Source organism: Schistocerca americana, chromosome 1, assembly GCF_021461395.2.
Source record: "Schistocerca americana isolate TAMUIC-IGC-003095 chromosome 1, iqSchAmer2.1, whole genome shotgun sequence".
Lineage (NCBI taxonomy): Eukaryota > Metazoa > Arthropoda > Insecta > Orthoptera > Acrididae > Schistocerca > Schistocerca americana.
Genome location: NC_060119.1, coordinates 1,183,330,007 through 1,183,337,557, shown reverse-complemented (window position 1 = coordinate 1,183,337,557; position 7,551 = coordinate 1,183,330,007).

Sequence of the window (7,551 nt, the reverse complement as noted above, 5' to 3'; positions counted from 1 at the left end):
GCTTATAACTGGGTTTCCATCTGAGCTTTTGATATTCATACAAGTCGTTCTCTTTTCTCTGAAGGTCTCTTTAATTTTCCTGTAGGCTGTATCTATTTTACCCCTAGTGAGATAAGCCTCTACATCCTTACATTTGTCCTCTAGCCATGCCTGCTTAGCCATTTTGCACTTCCTGTCGATCTCATTTTTGAGACGTTTGTATTCCTTTTTGCCTGCTTCATTTACTGCATTTTTATATTTTCTCCTTTCATCAATTAAATTCAGTATTTCCTCTGTCACCCAAGGATTTCTACTAGCCCTCGTCTTTTTACCTACTTCATACTCTGCTGCCTTCACTACTACATCCCTCAAAGCTAACCATTCTTCTTCTAGTGTATTTCTTTCCCCCATTCCTGTCAATTGTTCCCTTATGCTCTCCCTGAAACTCTGTACAACCTCTGGTTCTTTCAGTTTATCCAGGTCCCATCTCTTTGAATTCCCACCTTTTTGCAGTTTCTTCAGTTTTAATCTACAGGTCATAACCAATAGATTGTGGTCAGAATCCACATCTGTCCCTGGAAATGTCTAACAATTTAAAACCTGGTTCCTAAATCTCTGTCTTACCATTATATAACCTATCTGAAACCTGTCAGTATCTCCAGGCTTCTTCCATGTATACAACCTTCTTTCTTGATTCTTGAACCAAGTGTTAGCTATGATTAAGTTGTGCTCTGTGCAAAATTCTACCAGGCGGCTTCCTCTTTCATTTCTTACCCCCAATCCATATTCACCTACTATGTTTCCTTCTCTCCCTTTTCCTACTGCCAAATTCCAGTCACTCATGACCATTAAATTTTCGTCTCCCTTCACAATCTGGATAATTTCTTTTATTTCATCATAAATTTCTTCAATTTCTTCGTCATCTGCAGAGCTAGTTGGCATATAAACTTGTACTACTGCAGTAGGCGTGGGCTTCGTATCTATCTCCGCCACACACTGTTGGGTGGCTTGCGGAGTATCAATGTAGATGTAGATGTATCTTGACCACAATAATGTGTTCACTATGCTGTTTGTAGTAGCTTACCCACATTCCTATTTTCCTATTCATTATTAAACCTACTCCTGCATTACCCCCGTTTGATTTTGTGTTTATAACCCTGTATTCTCCTGACCAAAAGTCTTGTTCCTCCTGCCACCGAACTTCACTAATTCCCACTATATCTAACTTTAACCTATCCGTTTCCCTTTTTAAATTTTCTAACCTACCTGCCTGATTAAGGGATCTGACATTCCACGCTCAGATCCGTAGAACGCCAGTTTTCTTTCTCCTGATAACGACATCCTCTTGAGTAGTCCCCGCCCGGCGATCCGAATGGGGGACTATTTTACCTCCGGAATATTTTACCCAAGAGGACGCCATCATCATTTAAACATACAGTAAAGCTGCATGCCCTCGGGAAAAATTACGGCCGTACTTTCCCCTTGCTTTCAGCCGTTCGCAGTACCAGCACAGCAAGGCCGTTTTGGTTAGTGTTACAAGGCCAGATCAGTCAATCATCCAGACTGTTGCCCTTGCAACTACTGAAAAGGCTGCTGCCCCTCTTCAGGAACCACACGTTTGTCTGGCCTCTCAACAGATACCCCTCCGTTGTGGTTGCACCTACGGTACAGCTATCTGTGTCGCTGAGGCACACAAGCCTCCCCACCAACGGCAAGGTCCAGGGTTCATGGGGGGGAGGGGGGGGGGGGAGGGTACATACATAACTGTCTAATATATGCCAGAGAAAATCTGAAAAAATTGAACATGAGATGTGATGTGCATGCACACAGTACAAGAAACAGTCACCTGCTGGACTTGCCTTCCACAAGACTTGCTGTAGTCCATAATAACTATAAGTACTTATGCATAAAATTTTTCAATAAGTTACCATGCTCAGCTCGTACAGTACCACTAAATAAATATAAGAATACATTCCAAACCTGACTAAAAAACAACAAATTCTATACAACTGAAGAATTCTTAGAAACTAATCATCAAAATATATGTTTTACCTAAGTTATGAAGAAAATGTTTTGATATTATATAAGCTAGTTATTTACTGTGATTCTTTGCTTATGTATGTATTTAATTACTGTATAAAACATTGTTTTACATAATGCTGAAGAAAAGGTCTTTAATTCCTTTTCTCCCCTTTCTGTAACTATTTGAATATTGTACTGAAACTAAAACCCTCTGTAAACTTTGATGAAGCCAATTGTATGTAAAATACTGAAAGACTAATAAAAATATTCTATTCTATTCTATTCTGAAGAAGATTCAAGAGAGAGGTGAGAGAGGATGACATCTCTGCTCATTCAATTATGTACTTCCTATCTCCATCACTGGGCCAGTCTACATCTTTGATTTTGATTTTTTGGTACGTGGAGGCTTTGGAGCCACAACTATAGAAGTGGTAGTGTATTGTATTTTTTATTGGTCCTGTTGTCTACATAGCAGCTTATACATAAGACATTGGACAAGTCAAGTTATAAATATACAGGCTGAAAGTCATTTCAAGGCATACATATTTAAGGTTACAGTAATACACTTTACACGTAAGTATTTATATAACACATTTCATAAATTTAAATATTCTTCAATGGAGTAAAAGCAGTGATGCTGTAAATATGACTTTAGAGATTTTCCAAATGTATTGACCTCAGTGATAGCTTTTATGTTTTCAGGAAGTTTGTTATAAAGCTTAACTCCCATGTGAAAAGTACCTTTTTGGCACAGTGCTGTGCTGATTTGAGTCATATGTAAGTTTCTGTTTTGTCTGGTAAAGTGATCATGTATATCACAGTTTTTTTGCAGTCTCCAGTCCTTGCCTATTACATTTAATTTAAAGAACAAAAGGGTTTCCATAATGTATACTCATGGTAATGGAGGAATACCAGATTTCTTGAACAGGGGTTTACAAGAGTCTCTAGGCTTGCACCCAAACAAGATTCTAATGGCCCTTTTTTGTAGTTTAAAAGTGCTATTAGCTGTTTTAGAGTTTCCCCAGAAGGTGACCCCATATCTAAGACGACAATGAAAGTATGCATGATACGCATTCAGTACTGTTTTCTCACTACAGCATGATTTTAATGAACAAAGAAGGGAACATGTTTTGCTCAGTTCTGCATTGAGATATTCAATATGCTTATTCCATCTGATGTTACTCTGTAGCCAAAGTCCTAAGAATTTGGTTTCAGTATTGTTACCAACTGGTTCGTCATTGATAGAGACTGATGGGATAAACATATCCTTGTTAGGAACATTGTGGAATTTTTTAGCAATGGTTTTCGTACTGTTTATTACAAGCTGATTACTCTGTGCCCAGCTGCTAAGTTGTTTCGTGACTGTGTTTACTGTCTGCTGTAACTGTTCGTCGTCGTCTCCTTTTAGTAGAATCGTGGTGTCATCTGCAAATATGATTGTTTTGTGTGCATCAACATTTAAGCAGCACCAGACTGTGGACCAGACTGAATCTTTGGAGAGGAACCAAGAACCAGCAGCTAATTGCCTTTTCTGTAGTTCTGGGTGGAGGGACGGGCTTCAAATTAAACGCAGTTGCACAAGTGCATTGACAAACATAGATACTAGTGCTGGCACTATCAACTTCCATTTGTGTAGCAGCATCAGTTTTCTGGACTGGCTGTTCGAGAATGGAGGCAAAAGAGGCAGCGAACATGGGCAGCTGCATGGCCTTGTATAACTTATTGACTCGATCATATGGGATGCTATGTCATTTTTATCTCCTGGATCTTCCATTCTTCAAGGAAAACAATGCAGTCCCTATTCCAGACAGGGTGATCCTTGAGCAGTTGTCACATTTTGGAGGGGATGAACAACCAACTCTGTAATGGGCAGTTCTACTGCATTTGTGACAAGTGGCTTCTCCCTTACAAACAAGAGTGGAGTGCCCAAAATTCTGGCATTTAAAAAAGGGTATTGGGTTGGAGAAATAAGGCCACATGATTAGGTGAATGAAGCCTTGTTTGACATGCTCTGCAAGTTTGGTGTCGTTAAATTTGAGAACAAAAGAGTCTGATTTGTTAAGATTGCCATCCACCATTGTCATGACGTTTTGCACATCAGGTGCCTTCTTTTGACCACTCAGTTTCCAGTTCCTCTTTGGAAATATTGGCCAGATCTCTGCAAATCATGAAGTGTTGTGCAATTCAGTTTTGAGTGCATACTCACCAAGTCATTGAGTTTTCAGGAGGTTCTTTACTTGTTAGAAACTAGACGTTTCTACCAACAGGGTCACATTTTGCAAGTGCCTGATAGATTTTAAGGTTCCAGCAATTCCCTCTAAACCTTTTTTAATGTAGAATGGTGAAACTTTTTGAAGCTGCCCTCTTTCCATTTAACTATCAGAACCGCATTCTGACAACCAGAATGCATTCTATCACTATTAACCTAGGCTGTAGGACTGGCTACCCGAGCCCTCTTGTTAGACAGAGTATTGGTACCTACCAGCCACCCACCCATTCTACTGGGAGGAGTAAGAGAAAATTTTTAGGGTTCTGTATCAGGCCCATGAAAAGCTGGCGAAACAACAGTCTGCCTAGGCAGAGCCCCACATACCAGATAAGCCTTATACAACTGAGGGGCACCAAATTATCCAGATAATGACTGTTCCTCCTTAACAGCCATGCATCTCCTCAGTTCACAGCACAGCCTGAGACTGAAGGCTGTTTTACGGAGGTTTTTACCATCCTTGAGATCCAGGAAGTCAAGCCACGATCCCCACTCCCTGTGACGCGCAACATTCTACCACCATGCCGCATGGTGTTCGCTGAAGCATGCCAAGAGCTTACGGTGACAAAAGACTGGCAGTAATCTCTAGTCCACTGTTAAATTCTGCAATTGCTTTCCTTTGTCTCAGCCAATACCTTTTCAAAATTAATGCGTTGAGCTTTGATACTCTTATTGATCTGCTTGACGTGTTTTCAAATCTACAAGGGTTGAATGAAAAGTAATGCTGCCACCTTCGTTAATTAGGTTTGGATAGAAAAATTTTAATAAATCACATACAGAAATAATCCTTAGAATGTGATCTTTAATCACCAATATCCATATACCAGCCAATTGGATACATTTCTGCCAATAATGAACAAGTTTTCTGAAACTGTCATGGAAGAAGCTGACACACTGTTTCCACAACCACAGTCTCACAGTTCTCTCAATGTCTTCATCAGAAGCATAATGATGTCCCTGCAGATCGTCTTTCATTATCGGGAACAGAAGTCAAACGGTGCTAAATCTGGACTGTATGGAGGATGGCGTATGGTGATGAGATTCAGTCTCTGAAGTTCTGCTGCGGTGGCATGTGAAGTGTATGGTTTGGCATTGTCATGCTGCAGGAAAACATTTCCCTTTTCCTTTTGGACCCTTGTTAGCCGTTATTTCAGAGTTTGCAGCATTGTGATGTAACGCTCTGAATTTATTGTTGTTCCACAATCAGTGAAATCAAAACGGATGACACCATCTGCATCCCAGAATACTGTGGCCATGATTTTTCCAGCTGAAGGCTGCGTCTTGAATTTCTTTTACTGGGGTGAGTCTTTGTGTTGATATTCCATAGACTTACGTTTCATCTCTGGGTCGTAATGGTGTATCCACATTTCATGTCCTGTCACAATTGAATGGAGAAAGGCATCACCTTCATTCTCGTACTGTGAGAGGAGTTCCTGGCAAACTTCAAGTTTGTGCGCTTTCATTTCAGGATTCAGCATCTGGGGTACCCATCATGCACAGATCTTCCGATAGCCAAGAAAAGCAATAATGTGACACACATGTTATTGTGAAATGCTGATTGTGCTTGAAATTTCTCCCTGAGTGATACTACAATCATCCTGAATCAAACAGTCAACATTTTGCTGGTTAAACTCGGTGGTTGCTGTCACAGGACGTCCAACTTTTTGTTTGTCATGCAGGTCATATGTCCCCGCCTCAACATCTCTAATCTTGCTCGCCCAACAACACAGTACTCACATAAAAAACTGCTTTCATTCTCTGATGAATATCCTTGGGGGTGACATCTTCTGCTGTCAAGAATTCAATGACTGCATGTTGCTTAAGTCACATTGACCGACTGTCTGCACAGGGTTCCATACTTCACATTGAAACAACACAACCATTCAATGATAAGACTTCCCGCCAGCTGGAACTCTAGAGAAGAGGCTGTGGAACAAGCCAGTACCTGCCACATACCAATTCTGCCAACTGTTGAAGAGTTACGAAAGTGGAGGCATTACTTTTCAGTTAACCCTTGTATATTATAGCATTCTAACTGTTTAAATGTAGCATTTACCTCAGCTACGTCTTTATAAATATTTCCTCCATTTTTAAAGTTTTTACAAGCACACAGTCATAGTGAGAATAAGTTCATAATTAATATCAGTCTTCTCTCAATTATTACAGTACTTTGACAACTTTGTCAAACAAAACCAATAAACTCTGATTGTCAAACATACCACTAGATTTATAACAATGCTATCTCTCTCTCTCTCTCTCTCTCTCTCTCTCTCTCTCCCGCAAACGCAACTTGCACACATGTCTACAGTCTCAGAGAGCTGAAACTACACTCACTAGATTTCTGTGTCACGATGCCTACAGGAAGCTGGCTCGATGTGATGGGTGAACTGCATTGCTGTAAGTGGGTGCGCAGATGTAGCTGCTGTTGCTGTAGGTTGATAAGCAGTGGAAATGATTATTGTCAGCTGCTGTGGCATTGTTGTGGGTTTGATGACCAATTGTAGCCTTTAGAAGCTGCAGTTGACAGTATTCTGACAAGTGGACTTTTTAAAATTCTTCTTCATTGCATTTGTTGGCAATGGATTTAATAACTGCTCATTAACAACTCAATTATTTTTAACTCCTTTTTTAAATGCATTACTGGTAACAGCTGGTGCACTGTGAGTTATCTCAACTGTTCACTCTGTTGCTAAAGACAATAGCTCTATTTATTGATGAAATCTTTTTATCAAAAAGTCTTAATTTTTTCTTGCTTTGTATATAATGTGTTGTTCTTATTCAAATTTTGTTAACTTTCCAGCTCAGAAGTTTTCTGGGTCCTGTCACTGAGAACACCAGAATGAAGTGTTCTCTGAAATATACGTAGGTTTGAACAAAATTTATTATTTCCATTACTTGTACATAATGCACTGTATCTTCTTGGTTAGCTTTGCTTCTGAACCATGTCTTTTCTTCATATATTGACTTCAACTCTTCTGCAGCTTCTTCTGTGCAGGCAGCTGTTAAGCTTTCTCAAATGAAGTTTTCTAAATGATCGGAAGTGTTTTTCCAGAAATACACATATAGTGACCCTTTGTTTACAGCCAGGAAACACTTAAATGCTTCAAACTTCCACATGCATTAGAGTATTACCTGTGTCCTGTTTGAAATGAATCACACTTGAGTTCAATAATGATAGCTAATAACTTATTGTCTCCTAAGGATCCATGGTGATGGATAAAAAATGCATAAAAATACGTCTCAATCACACGATTGCAGTCTCAGGCAACTGAAACCACATAGAA